We start from the raw sequence: 14,272 nt of genomic DNA on the forward strand, positions 1-14,272 counted from the left end.
GTACATATTTTTCTTAAGTAACATGGTCAAACTAAAATATCACTTATTATGAAACAGAGGAAATATGAAATTTTTGACCATTTACGGTGTTGATAAATTCTTTTTACTTTGACAATAGCAGCTGCTAGTAATTTGAAAGGAACCTTCACTCTAATTAATCTTTACTTTTCCAGATGTATTTTCCAGAAGGAATTGAAAACTAGGTATACAATCATATTCAGTGCGACTCAATATTATTGGAGGCCTAAAATGAAATTTTAATTAGAGGCATAAAATTTATCAATTCAAAGTTGAAAAATATCATTTCACTAAGCCAATCATTATATGAATTGTTAACATAATTTTAACTAATCATTTGAAAATTTTTAGATAAAAATAAGAGTTATAACCATAGAATTTGATCAAGAAGTTGATAATTTGGTATACCCCCACTTTAACATGCTTATTGTAATGCTTGAAAATCTACGAAGATTTTTTTTTAAAAAAAATAAATTGCAATTCACTTGTTCAATACTTTTCGACTATTGATTCTTATTTTGACAGAGTATTACGTTATCTTATTAAAGATTTGAAAAAAAAACCCTACAAAAAGACAAAATGAAAAAGGCAAAATAATGTTTTCTTAATTTCTTCTATTTGAAAAGGGTTAAAAGAGAATAAACTAATATAAAAGTTATATATTTTTTTTATCATAAAGAATACTTTTTTTATGAAAATACTAAACATAATTCATTTTTGATAAAAAATTGAGGGCCTAAAGCATATGTCATATTTCTTTAAACATAGAGGCGGCACTATCTATACTAGATACACGTATATACAAGTGTATATATTTGTAAGTTGTATAATGTTGTGTGAGTGTAATGCGAAAATATAGACTTGTAAATGTAATTATTTTTATTAGGTTTGTATATTCTTATTAAAAAATTCCCTTTCTTTTATTTGCTGCAACATATACATTGACCATCCGTTGAAGTCCTTAACTTTTAGGCCTTAACCTAATTGTGTGATTTATTTCGTGTTTTTTTGTGTAATTTTGAGATTTTATCCTTAATTTTAGTTTAAATTGCTTTATAGTTTTTAATTTTCATAATTTATGTTCACTATTATTTCTGACCTCATCCTGAAGAATGAGTATGAAAATTTCGTAGCTATTTTGACTTTCACCTTTTTCTCCTTTTGTAGAATATAACAAAATTATTTTATAAATCTTCTTTAATTATATTTGATCTCCATTCCTTTTGTTTATGAACTAGGTACAACACCAATTTAAAGCAAGGTTTACCAAATAATAATAGTATTTTGCAAGAGTAGTTGCAGTAAATATAAATAAGATAAAGGAATGTAAAAATGAAATATATTCTAAACAAATTAAATTGCAAACATTTTTGTTACACTTTTTTCTAACAAATGAAAACTCTCAATATTCTTTTATATATTAAATTATTTCACTACTAAATAAGCATGAATTATCAACAAAAAAATTAAAAAAAAAAATTTATCGCTAATTCTATTAGCTTTGATAACGAATTATTAAAAAAAAATTCTTAACTACTAGTAATTTAGCAATAGATAAACAATGAAAAAGCATTTTCTTATTTGGCACAAAAAAGGAAACAAGAGAGGAAGTTTAAATCAAATCTTAAAGGTAGGTGTGTAAGGTAAGTGCATATATTTATTATTAGATGTGTCATGTGACCACTAATTAGAGCTACTAATTAGAGCTTTAAATTAATTAATCCCCATTCTAGTAAGTAGGATGTATTAATATTAGTGATAACAACGTCCGTGCCGCCGCGTTGAATTTTCCGCAAGAAATTGAGAAAGATCATAATCATAATTTAGTCGTTTTTTAGTATATAAAGAAATTGCTATAAATAGTCATCTATTAAAAAAATATATATTTTCGTATATTATTGATATATAATATTAATAAAATATAGTTTTGATACAAAATAGTACTCCCCGCATTTCAATTTGATTATCTCTTTGAATTGGCACGTAGTCTAAAAAGGTAAAAAGAAAGAGAGAACTTTTGAATTTTGTGGTTTTAAACTAAAGATATGTAGAATTTATCAAGTAACTTTTAATTTGTGATCTTAAATATGTGAAGTAAAAAGTTAGAATAAAGAGTTGTCAAAAAGGAAAAGAGACACTCTTTTCTACACAGATCAAAAAGAAAAGTAAGACAAACAAATTGAAACAAGGGGGAAACTATTAGTATTTCTAAGCTCAAACTAGTAAACCAAGAAATTGAAACAGACTGAAGAACATAAACTTTAATAAAATGTATCTGAGACAATATAATTTATTTTGTGTTCTTGAAGAATTTAATTCACTCACTGTATTCGAGGCGTTTGAATACATCCTCTGAGAATAAAAAAAATATTTTTCATAGATGTAGTGGTACCTCAAATGCCTATGTTTTCGTGGAACTCAGCTGCAATCTCAAATCATACGAAGACACTATTTCACAAAATCTAACGAATGGATACTATATAACTCTCGCCCTAAAGACAAAACATAGCTTAGGGGTTCAAAAAAATAATGCATGCCTCAGGTGTAACAATTTACATTAACTATTTATAACTTAAGGATACTCTATAACTCTTGTCTTAGAGGCATAACATAGCCGAGCAACTTTTTTTTTTTAAAAAAAAGTTATGCTTCATAGGGAACACTTTCAAAACTAGGATTATTTTCTCTATAGACTGCTCTATCAATTAGATGCTAACATACATCATTTTCCTACATTAGATACAATATAAATTCCTATCATAGATGGCATTAACTAACTTGAAAATAGAAGCCTTTAAGTTTACTTCCATGTCAAAGAAAGAAGATCCTCTTTGCTGATTACCCAACTTTCTGTTCATTAGGAAAAAGTAATATAGGTTGAGAGGCAAATGAGCATGAAGAATTGTTTAAAAACATCTAAGGTGTAGAGGGACAAAAACATATTTGTTTTGTTCATAAAGAGGAAGAAATGTTAGGCTTTAAAGACTTTTCTTATGGGACAAAAATCAAGACGACATTGGGGAACACCTTATATAATTTGTTGACTCTAGTTTGCATTAATAGCCTTTTTTTGCCTTGTAATAATGGAAAAGGGTCAAATATACTCATTTAATATTGAAAATAGTTTAAATATACTCTTTATTATACTTTCGGGCTAAATATAATCCTCTTGTTATACTTTCGGTTCAAATGTACCCCTCTCTTATACTTTGATATAAATTCGCCCTTAATTTTAATGGAATAACACTTGAAAAGCTCAAAATTAAATAATTCATTCCCAATTTTAAATATCTAATTTTTTAAAAAATAAAAAAATAATTCAAGTACTAATTTGAGTTTTTTTTTCTTAGAATTGACAATGCAGTACTAATCCATGAAATTTTTCAAAAAATTTATTTACTCCTAAAAATATCAGATATTTAAAATTGAGAATGAATTATTTAATTTTGAGTTTTTCAAGTATGATTCTGTTAAAATTAAGGGCGAATTTGTACCAAAATATAATGAGACGGATATATTTGAACTGAAAGTATAACAAGAAGGGTATATTTAGCCCAAAAATATAACGAGGGATATATTTAAACTATTTTCAATAATACAGCGGTATATTTGATCCTTCTCCGTTGTAATAAACCGTAAATCTCAACTACTTTCTCTGGCCCCAAAATGACATCCTTAACAAATTTCTTAGAAAAAGAACCTCTCAATTGGGTGGTAAAATGGTTAAAATTAGATAAGTGTCAAAAATACATCTAATTTTTTTTTTTGAGTTTCATATCTAAATTATTGGGAGTGTGAGTTTCATACATAAACTATCACTTATTAGTTTGAGAAACACATCTCTCTTTTGGGGATAGAAATACTTTAGTCTTTAACTTTTAATTAATATTTAATAGTTTATTTAATTTTTGTCAAAGTAGAATGTTTTATCCATGTGGAATGCCATGTGACAAGGTTTTTTCAAAAAATAGAGAGAGTGTATTATAACACCACCAAGGTGTGTTTCTCAAACTAATAAGTGATAGTTTAGGTATAAAACTCAGACTTTTAATCGTTTAGGTATGAAACTCAAAAAAGATGATAGTTTAACTGTGTTTTTGACACTTATCTCTAAAATTTATATTTATAGTTACTCATTCGATCCAATTCATGTAAATGAGTTGGGTATCCAATCATTTAACCTTTTTTTTTTGCCTTGTAATAAACTGTAAATCTCAACCCACCAATTGCATCTCCTTAGAGTAAGTAATGGTGTACACTTATTAAGGGTGTGTTTGGTATAAATTTTTTTAATTTTATTTTTCTCATATTTAATTGATTTAAATGTTTTGAAAACTATTTTTCAAAAGGATTTATTTTCATTTAATTTAAGGAAAATGATTTCCTACATAAAGTAGGAATTTTTTTTAAAAAAACTTCTCTTAAACCTCAACGGCCCAAACCCAAAACCCCACTCGAGACTCGAGACTTGACTCCTGACTATGACCCCGACCTGATTACGACCCCAACCCCTACCCTGACTGGGACCCGAATGAGACCCAATTCCCGACCCGAGAGTCTCAGTCAGCCTGCCAAGCCTGGAGTGTTGGCCCCATATATTAAGTTCAGGCCCAACATCATCTTCATAATAATGTCCATGTAACCAATACTATCTCCACCAAGGACATACCAAAATTTCTACTTCTCCGTTTGAATTTATTTATCGATAATTAATTGAGTACTAATTTTAAGATAGAGTTTTCCTTTTCAAAACTTGTATCTAATATCAAGCCATAAACATAATGTTATTAGATCTTATCTACTCATTAGTATTTATTTCTTGTGTTTATCCTTTGGTTTAGATAGGCATCTTGCTTAATATGTTAGTCCACAATTATTAGTTAGATAATTTTGATAGTGTTTGATTTGAACAAGTCTCCGAATACAAGGAGTACTCTTATGAAAACTTGTATTTAAATTCAACTTAATATTCAATATGGCATACAATTTTACATCATCACTCAAAGAGTTTAGTGAGGATTTTGAAGTTGGATTATTTCTAAAAAAAGGTATGACATTTTTTTTAGATAATTTAAAATGGAAGCATGATTTTTCTTAGGTAAACTAAAATGAAAAGTATGACACATATAAAAGTTGGGACATAAAAAATATTTTCATAGTATATGTAACAACTCCAATTTCACAATAGAAATATTCAGATATTATAATTACTCAACTCAAAATTACAACGGAAAAATAGAACTAACAAAGAAATTGCAGAATAACAATGGACTAGCAAAACAAGAGAACTATTGAACAAGATAGGTAGAAGTGAGATGCGAAGCTTAGACTTTGTAAGTAGACATTTTTCTCAACAATTAGCATAAACCGTTCTTTCTCAATCATCGTCCTTTTGCCATCGTATCTTAGACAATTATTTGCTATGTTGTTATTGTCCAATTTGATATCACGATCAGAATATATTTGGCAATTAACATGGCAATTATTATCAGAAGATATCACTCCATGAAGAAAAAGTATTACAGTCAAATCCAGGTACAAATTCAAAATTAAAAATAGTTAATATAACTAAAAAGTTATCTAATACCAATTTTTTTTATAAATATGTAAATATGATATTGTTATATAATATTATTATTTAAAGTTGAGCCTTAATTTTTTTCTTTCAGAGGCAGAGATGATGGATGGTGAATTGAAAATTCATTGTTTGCAAAAGTTGGAAAAAGTTGTGGAAGAAGTTTTCAGGATTTTTTAACTATGCCAAAACCTATTTACAATGAGGAAGAAGTGGACAATGCCAATAGATTAATCCGTGATGAATTGTATTATAACAAGAGGTCTTTATTGGAGGAACACCAACAATTATTAACAAATTTGAAAACTAAACAAAAAACAATTATTAATGAAGACAGAGGTGGATTGTTCTTTTTATATGGTCATGGAGAAAGTGACAAGACTTTTATTTGGAGGACTTTGTCTTCGGGCATACAATCTAGAGGAAATATTGTGTTAACTGTTGCATCAAGTGGCATTACATCTCTTCTATTATCAAGTGGCCGAACAGCTCGTTCGAGATTTGCAATTCCTCTTAATCCAACTGAAGATGCAATATGCAATATAAAGTAAGGTAGTGCTCTTGCAAATTTAATTGTCAAGGCAAAGCTGATTATTTGGGATAAGACACCAATGATGCATAGATATTGTTTTGAATCTCTCGATCAAAATCTTAAGAGATATTCTTAGGTTTAAGAACACATCCAATTTAGATAAATTTTTTGGAGGAAAAATAATTGTTTTTGATGGTGACTTGAGACAAATTTTGCCTGTCATTACAAAAGAAACTAGGCAAAATATTGTTAATGCCAATTTAAATTCTTCAGATTTATGGAGACATTGTGAAGTCTTAAAGCTAACAAGGTATGAGATTGCAAGAAAATCTTTCTAATTGAATTTTGACAATCGGTGATGGAAATATTGGAAGCTCTATTGATGGCATTGAAATAATTCAAATCCCTAATGACCTCCTCATAAATGATTGTGATGACCCAACATCAGCAATTGTGGAGAGTACATATCCTGATTTTTTAAATCATTCTAGTGATATAAATTACCTCCAGCAACGGACAATTCTTGCTCCGACTCTTGATATGGTGGAGTCAATCAATAAATATAGGGTTTCACTTAATCATAATCCTAAGAAGACATATTTGAGTTCAGATTCAGTTTCTATGTCTGATCAATCTTTTACACTGTTGGATCATGTACACACACCAGAATTTCTAAATAGTATTAAGTGTTCTGAAATTCCAAATCATTGAAGGTAGGTGTACCGGTGATGTTATTGAGAAATATAGATCAATCATCAGGATTATGTAATGGCACAAGGCTAATTATCACAAGACTTGGAAATCGGGCTATTGAAGCTAAGGTTTTATCAGGTAAAATGACAGGAGAAAAAGTGTTTGTCCCAAGAATGACATTGACTCCATTTGAGGCAAGAATACTTTTTAAATTCCAGCAAAGACAATTTCCTATCATTGTCTCATTTCCATGACCATTAGTAAAAGTCAAGGCCAATCGTTGACTCATGTGGGATTATTTTTAAAAAAATCAGCATTTACTCATGGACAACTGTATGTTACTCTTTCACGGATCACAAATAGGAAAAGGTTAAAGATTTTGGCTTACGATGATGATGGGAAAATAACAAATGAAGTCAAAAATGCAGTGTACAAAGAAGTTTTTCGTAATTTAATCTGAGAAGTTATTAAATAACCTTTTCAGTTGTCTTTTGATCTTCTGTTCTTTTCATGTTAGGCATTTTGCTAATAGATATTTGATAATGTGAATTGCTTCTTCTTAATGTACTTATATACTAATTACATCAGAAGTATAGAGGGTCTATCAGAAATAAGTAGCATCTAATCACCCGTCTCCCTCTAAAACTATCTACAAAATATGGTGTTGTCCCCCAAATTCTTAGGTATAGTATGCATACACCAAAAGTAAAAGGTCACTAAAGTTAACTGTTACAGTATGAACATAACTTCAAGTACTAAATATATCCAAATCAAACGCAATAAAAATACCCCAAATAAAATCAGAACCATCAAGGCATAGAACAAATCAAAGGACTCTTCATAATCAAATATCTTACAATTATGTATGCCATTAGAAAGAGGAGGTCACTGCACGTACCTTGCACCAGTGGACACAAAACAAAGAAAGTTCATCAAAGAGATACATAAAGGTAACAACGGAAAATTAAACCTAAGTCACAGAAAAAAAAAGTATTTCAGAAATGTGTAAAGAGTAAGCAAGGAAGATCAAATGAAAAAGTTGTGCATTAGAGAAGAGATCTCGAAGCTCATCCAGAAATATGGAGCTTCTAAACCTATTAAACAAAATGAGATACAAACTAATAAGATTAACATTCAAATATGTGATACAATTCATTTTGAAAAGTTCAAGATATTGCCCCAAACTCATATAGGGTCTTTAGCAGTTACTGTCCTAGAAAAAGTGCAAAAACATAAACACTAATATCCTATTTATAATTGGGTTCAAAGCTCCTAACACAATTACTAAAATACACTTTACATTAGGGGTTCTTGATCAAGCTTTGAAATTCCTAATCTCCATTTTAATATAATATGAGAGTCAAGTTGGGTGCTAACACCTGATGTAAGCTTATGTTTAATTTTCTATTATAAAATAAATTTAAATAATAAATTATAATATGAAGATACAGAAATAACAATAATAAAGACTCACCATAAAAAATAGGGATAATGCACAAGTAAGGTGCACGAAATTACAAAATAAATGAGTTCAGGGGAGCAATAGAACTTTAGTAAAATTAATGTGTGTAGTTGAGATTTTGGGTATAGTTGGAGGGGATACTTATGCCTTTTCCCTAAAAAATAATAGTAAAGACTTGTCAAAAATAATTGAACTATGTAAATATATAAGAACTACTAGGACATTGATGATATCACCAAATCCGGAAGATTCAAACTATATAAAGACTTCCAACCCTCAAAAAACAAGTAAAAAAACAACAAAGGGTAGCTCCACACCACCCTTATCAAACCTGGAAGCATCTCTTATCACCTTGACAGTGATGAGAAGATGAGACACAACTCTTGCTAAAACATAGATTGTCCAGTTAAGAATCCATTCCATTTTTACAATAGTAGTGCTGCCATTGGAATCACGAAAACTGACCATTTGCCACACTTTACGCAATGCAGAAACACAGAATGCAGCTCACAAATGAGAGTGAGAATAAGGTAATTGATTTTGACATTTCGATAAAAGACAAGTGTGAAGCAGATAAGGAGTAAGAGTTTACGCAATAGCATCGAAGAAATCCATTCGATGTACAATTGATGTGGTAGCATATCCAATTGATCATAAGCAAAATAACCACACGAAAAGCACAAAATTTTAAATGTCCATGGCCATGTATACTCAACAAGCTATGAGTGTTCAAACTATTGACCTACTTGAAATCACCCATTGATTAACACAAATGAAGAGTACTGAAGCAGATGTAGTGGATGCATGGAGGAAAGATACACAGGTTTTGAGAAAGAGAGGATCGCAATTTCGTAGCAATTTGTGAATGACCAAATTGGCCGATTCGTAGAAAATGAAACACACAACAAATAGATTTTTCAGAATTTTATTCCGCTTAGTGTTACACCCTTTTACTATTATCAAGACTTGGTATTTGGCTCTTGGCATAAATAAGGCTGCTATAAAATGCAACAGAAGGGGAACAACACTAATTTGGAGTTAAGCACATATGAAGGGATAGAGCTCCGAGCCTTAAATTTACAAAAATCAATCACAACAAAAACACCCAAAGGAACTATATCAGAATCATCAAAGTATACATACATCAATAGAGAAATTCATAATAACTATGTGAGAATCATGCATTCATAAAAAAAAAAAAAAAGAGGTCACCACAAAAGTTCAGAAAGGTGTAAAAAGCAAGCAAGCAAGAGCAATAAAAGAGTTTATCTTAATTTTGCAGAGAGAAGACAGATTTTCATATTAATCGGAGAAGAGATCTACAAGCTCATCCAAAAAATGGAGCATCTAAACCCAGTAGCTGCATCAAGATCAGCCAGATCAAGCTTGGATCTTGGATGCATGGTCAAATCAAAAAAAAAAACAATTGAACTTACTGAAAATTGCAAAGACCACAAAATCAAAGACAAAATAAAGACCAACGAGAAAATCTCTCAATCATCCGCCAAAATTTCAACGGCAGCAAGAAATTTTGAGAAAGTTGGAGAGAAAAAAAAGAGGAGAGAAATTTGATACTTTCCAGATGAAGTGACTTGGTACATTCCTACTTTCCTACTTTTCACATTCCTACGTGTCTTTATGCTTTAAAACAAGACTTGGTACATTTTATTTTATTTTGTATTTTTGTTTCTTTGTTTGGACATTTTTAATTGCATAAATAAAAATAAACTTGAACCAAATTTAATTTTTAAAAGAAATATTATATATATATATATAATAAATAATTTTCCCCACTATTTGTATTCAATTAATTAATGATAATAAGTATGAAATGCATAGATTAATAATGTATTAAATTGTATGTTCATGTTTGTATTATATATATAGTAGTAATTTATATATTACAAAATTTTCATTTTAAATTATTTGTCCTATTTTTATTTGGAATGAAATTTAAAAAAATAAAAAAAAATACTTGAATCTTGTGGTTTTAAATTAAACATATGTCAAATATATTAAAATGTGTTTTTTGATTTTGTGTCTTAATCATGTCGTGTGGAAAATTAAAATTAAAAAATTAATTTAAAAAAAAGAGATTTTTTTAAACGTCCTAAAAAATAGGACAAATAAATTTAAACAAATAGAATATTTGATTTTTTTTCCAAGGTAAAATAATACACTAAAAAATAAAAATTTGCCTTGATAAAAGTTTGAGGGTAAATATTGTAAAACTGAAATTGTAGCTTACCATAACTATATATAGAAATAATATTTTGATATTATAAGAAAGAAATTGTGTACTACTAATCTTAATTTAATGTGCTCAAATAAATAAGTAAATAACTTTTTGTAATTAATTTTAAAACTATTGACAAGTATATATGTTATTTAGTTTTAATTTAAAAACTTGATTACTTTTTTAATATCCGGGCATCGGGTACGTATACTAGTTTTCATAGTATATGTAGCAACTCCAATTTCACAATAGAAATATTCCGATATTATAATCATTCAACTCAAAATTAAAACTGAAAAAATAGAACTAACAAAGAAATTACAGAACAACAATAGACTAGTAAAACAAGAGAATTATTGAACAAAGTAGGTAGAAGGGAGATGCGAAGCTTAGACTTTGTAAGTAGACATTTTTCTCAACAATTAGCATAAACCGTTCTTTCTCAATCGTCGTCCGTTTAGCTAATTGTTAATTGGGTCTGAATCCCAAATCAACCTTTGTGAAAGCCTTCCTGTTTTATTGCTTCTTCTAGGTCCAATAACTAGTTGTGTGGCATTCGTGTAGGTATCAATATTGGGCCGATGATGGTTCATAACAATATACATACTAAAGCAAAGACGGTATTTCAAGATATATAATCCTTATTTCCAATGTTGGGTTCAATAATAGATTTGTGGTCCGGCACACTACTGATTCATTTCGAAATTCACTCTTTCAATTCAAAACTATAACGTTAAATTCTGGATCCACCATTGTATATTTTCCTAGAAGAAAATCAAGAACACCATGATCTAAAATGACATCTTTAACTACTTTTTCTTACAAGAACCTCTCAGCCCATCTAGCCAAACTTAGTATTTGGGCTTACTAAATTCAGGCCTAATATCATCTCCATGGCCCTTATCCACACTAAAAATCAACCCAAAACAATGTCAACACTCAACATAATTAACCAATATTGTCTCCACCAAAAAAAAATCTCTCCCTTTGCTACACTTGACAAATGCTTCCTCCAGTAGGGCCAACCCTTGTATGAATTTTCTGTACCAATGCTTCCTTTTCACCCTTTCCTACTGCCTCTCTTACTTACAACATCAAAGGAAACCACTGATAATTATCTCAAAATCAAGAATTTAGTAAGGCATAATAGAATAAAAAAGACTTTGTTACAAACCATGAAAATTAGTTGAGATTAATATTTGCTGACATTTACAAGTTGAATTAGTTTGAGGGAATCATAGCATGACAAAGTATTTGGTCCAGGACGCCTATTTAGGAGAGAAATTACATTTCAAGGTAATTTTTTAAGAGCGTGAGTTCATTTTGTTCTATAAATTATTTTATTAAAGGTAAAATGAGAAGCTTAAAGTTAAATTTTGTTACTAAATAAAGAAATGTATCATTTTTTTTTGTGATTGATTAAAAAGGGAAGAGCGTCACATAAACTAAGACGGAGAGTAGTAAATATGGACCCATAACTTCTAAAAATATAATGAGTTCAAGGCTAAAATTAAAAAAATCTAAAGATTAAACTCATAAAGTTAAAATCCTGAATATTTTTTGATCAAACAATGCCCCAAAATTTGAGAGGGATATATATTAAGCAATGCACCCATATACTTTAAATTCGGGTCATTTGCACTTTCGTCTATATTTTGTTGTTGTCTTTAAGTTTTGCACCTCAAGGCAGATAATATTTATGCGAGACATAAATTTATATTCTCACATCATACTATCCACAAGTTATGTCTCATGTCCTTAAAAAACTTATGCTTTGCTAGGCATAAGTTCAATTGCTAAGGGAAAAAATTAAAGACCAACTCATTTAAAGGACAAACTGCACAATTAAATGTTGAATTTCTGAATTTGCAAACATAAAGTAAATATAGTAGTACCTTGTTATCAATTGAAGAAGAAGTTCACTTTTATTATTGAACATATCCTCTCTAACCAATTCATAGTCCACAAACTTTATGTTGAGGGCTATTTCAACTCGATTTGAGAATGGACTTGGACTTGTACCTACCAAGAACCTTAATTTTACTAATTGCTTCCATATTCATCAATTATTGTTAATGACTATGATTGATTATTGTGATGAAACACTAAAGTAAGTGTACTTATGATTGGACAACTTTCATGACTTTGATTAAAACAAGAATAGGAGATTGTTCTATATCTTTGTCAACTTGCAAAGAGCATATGGCCTACAAGTCTGGTGGTGTCGACAGATACAAGGTTGAAGATGTTACTAATTAATTTGAACAAAAAAACGATCAAAATGAGGTTAAAAAAAAGACATATACAAAGAACAAGAGGAAAAAAAATCAAACAAAAAAACTAAATGTTGCTTAGACTCTTTTAAAATGTTGCTGCACACGTGTTGAATTTTTTGAAAATACACTACCTTTAAGTTTTAAATTAAATTTTAAGTTTTGTTATAGTTTTTATAAATAATAGAGTGAAGGGGTCAAAAGTATAATAAAGTATCCCTTTTTTGAGTTTCACACCTAAACTATCAAATGTATGAGTTTTCTACTAGGACTATCATAAAATATTTATCGAAACACACCTCGACAATCATCATACTAACTTTTTGCATACAATCGCTTCTAGGCACGTGACAACTTCATTTTTCCATAAAAAATTTCATTCACATATCATGTGTAATGGCTATATGAGCTGGCCCATCAATTTATTTTGTTTTTTTAATTAAAAAATTCAATTAATTCCTTTAAAATCCCAAGTTCTCCCCTTTTTCTTCATCATTTTTCTTCATTTCTTCTTCTCTATTGCACATTTTTTCAACCTCCTTCATTTATCATCATCCTTCTTCACTAAAATGAGAATGAATGTCTTTTGCAAATGTGGCCAACCTACAACGATAAGAACATTAAGACTAAATAATCATCCAAAAAGGCTTTATACAACAAATTACACACAACAAAATGTTTAATAAAAAAGAGATTGAGTGAAGAAAGGTGATAGTCAAAATCACTTTTTTGAATTGACAAAGGTCCTAACTATTATTCAAAACATTAACCCTTTTAATTTTTAGCCTAATAATTTATTTAGCATCTATCCAAATATTAGTCGAGGTGTATTTTGATAAACATTTGGTGATAGTTCATGCATAAAACTCGTACACATGATAGCTCATGTAGAGAACTCAAAAAATCATAATACTTTTAGATGTGTTTTTGACCTTCTTCACTCTAAATAATATTTTATTGTTTGAATATACTTTTCCTAAAAATATATAAAATATAATTTTTAAATATGAAATATAATTTTAATATGGTCATTTCTATAAAAAAATAATAATAATTAGGGTAGCATTTGAAAAAGAAAAATATAGTGACCGTTAAAACAAAATGTTGGATATTTTCCAAATATAACTTCAAATTGTATTTGAAATTTTTTAAATAAAGTGCAAGAAAAATTCTCTTAGCCAAACATGTCCCAAGTTATTTTTGAAAAATATCACTAAAATATGAACCTAGAATAATTGTTATTCATTAAGCAGTATAGGGTAAAGTTTAGAGGCACAATACATATTGATACATAGAAGATAGCGGTAATTAAGCAAAATAACCCTTTAGTTATAAATCCTTACCCAAGATAATCTAATTATTATTTTTTATTAAAATGGTCATTCGAACAATTTTCAATTGCAAGCAAAGTGCAATTCACTCTTTCTTCTTCATCTTCTTTTTTCTTCTTGTTCCCGACCATTAATGACTTCTTCTTTTAGTC

At 29.1% G+C, this 14,272-nt stretch overlaps 1 pseudogene; it reads right to left on the minus strand.

Moving 5' to 3' along the window:
* Positions 1 to 5,819: 5,819 nt before the first annotated feature.
* LOC129887574 (uncharacterized) lies at positions 5,820 to 9,880 on the minus strand (annotated as a pseudogene).
* Between the last annotated feature and the right edge of the window lie 4,392 nt (positions 9,881 to 14,272).

Source organism: Solanum dulcamara, chromosome 4, assembly GCF_947179165.1.
Source record: "Solanum dulcamara chromosome 4, daSolDulc1.2, whole genome shotgun sequence".
In the NCBI taxonomy this organism is placed as follows: Eukaryota; Viridiplantae; Streptophyta; class Magnoliopsida; order Solanales; family Solanaceae; genus Solanum; species Solanum dulcamara.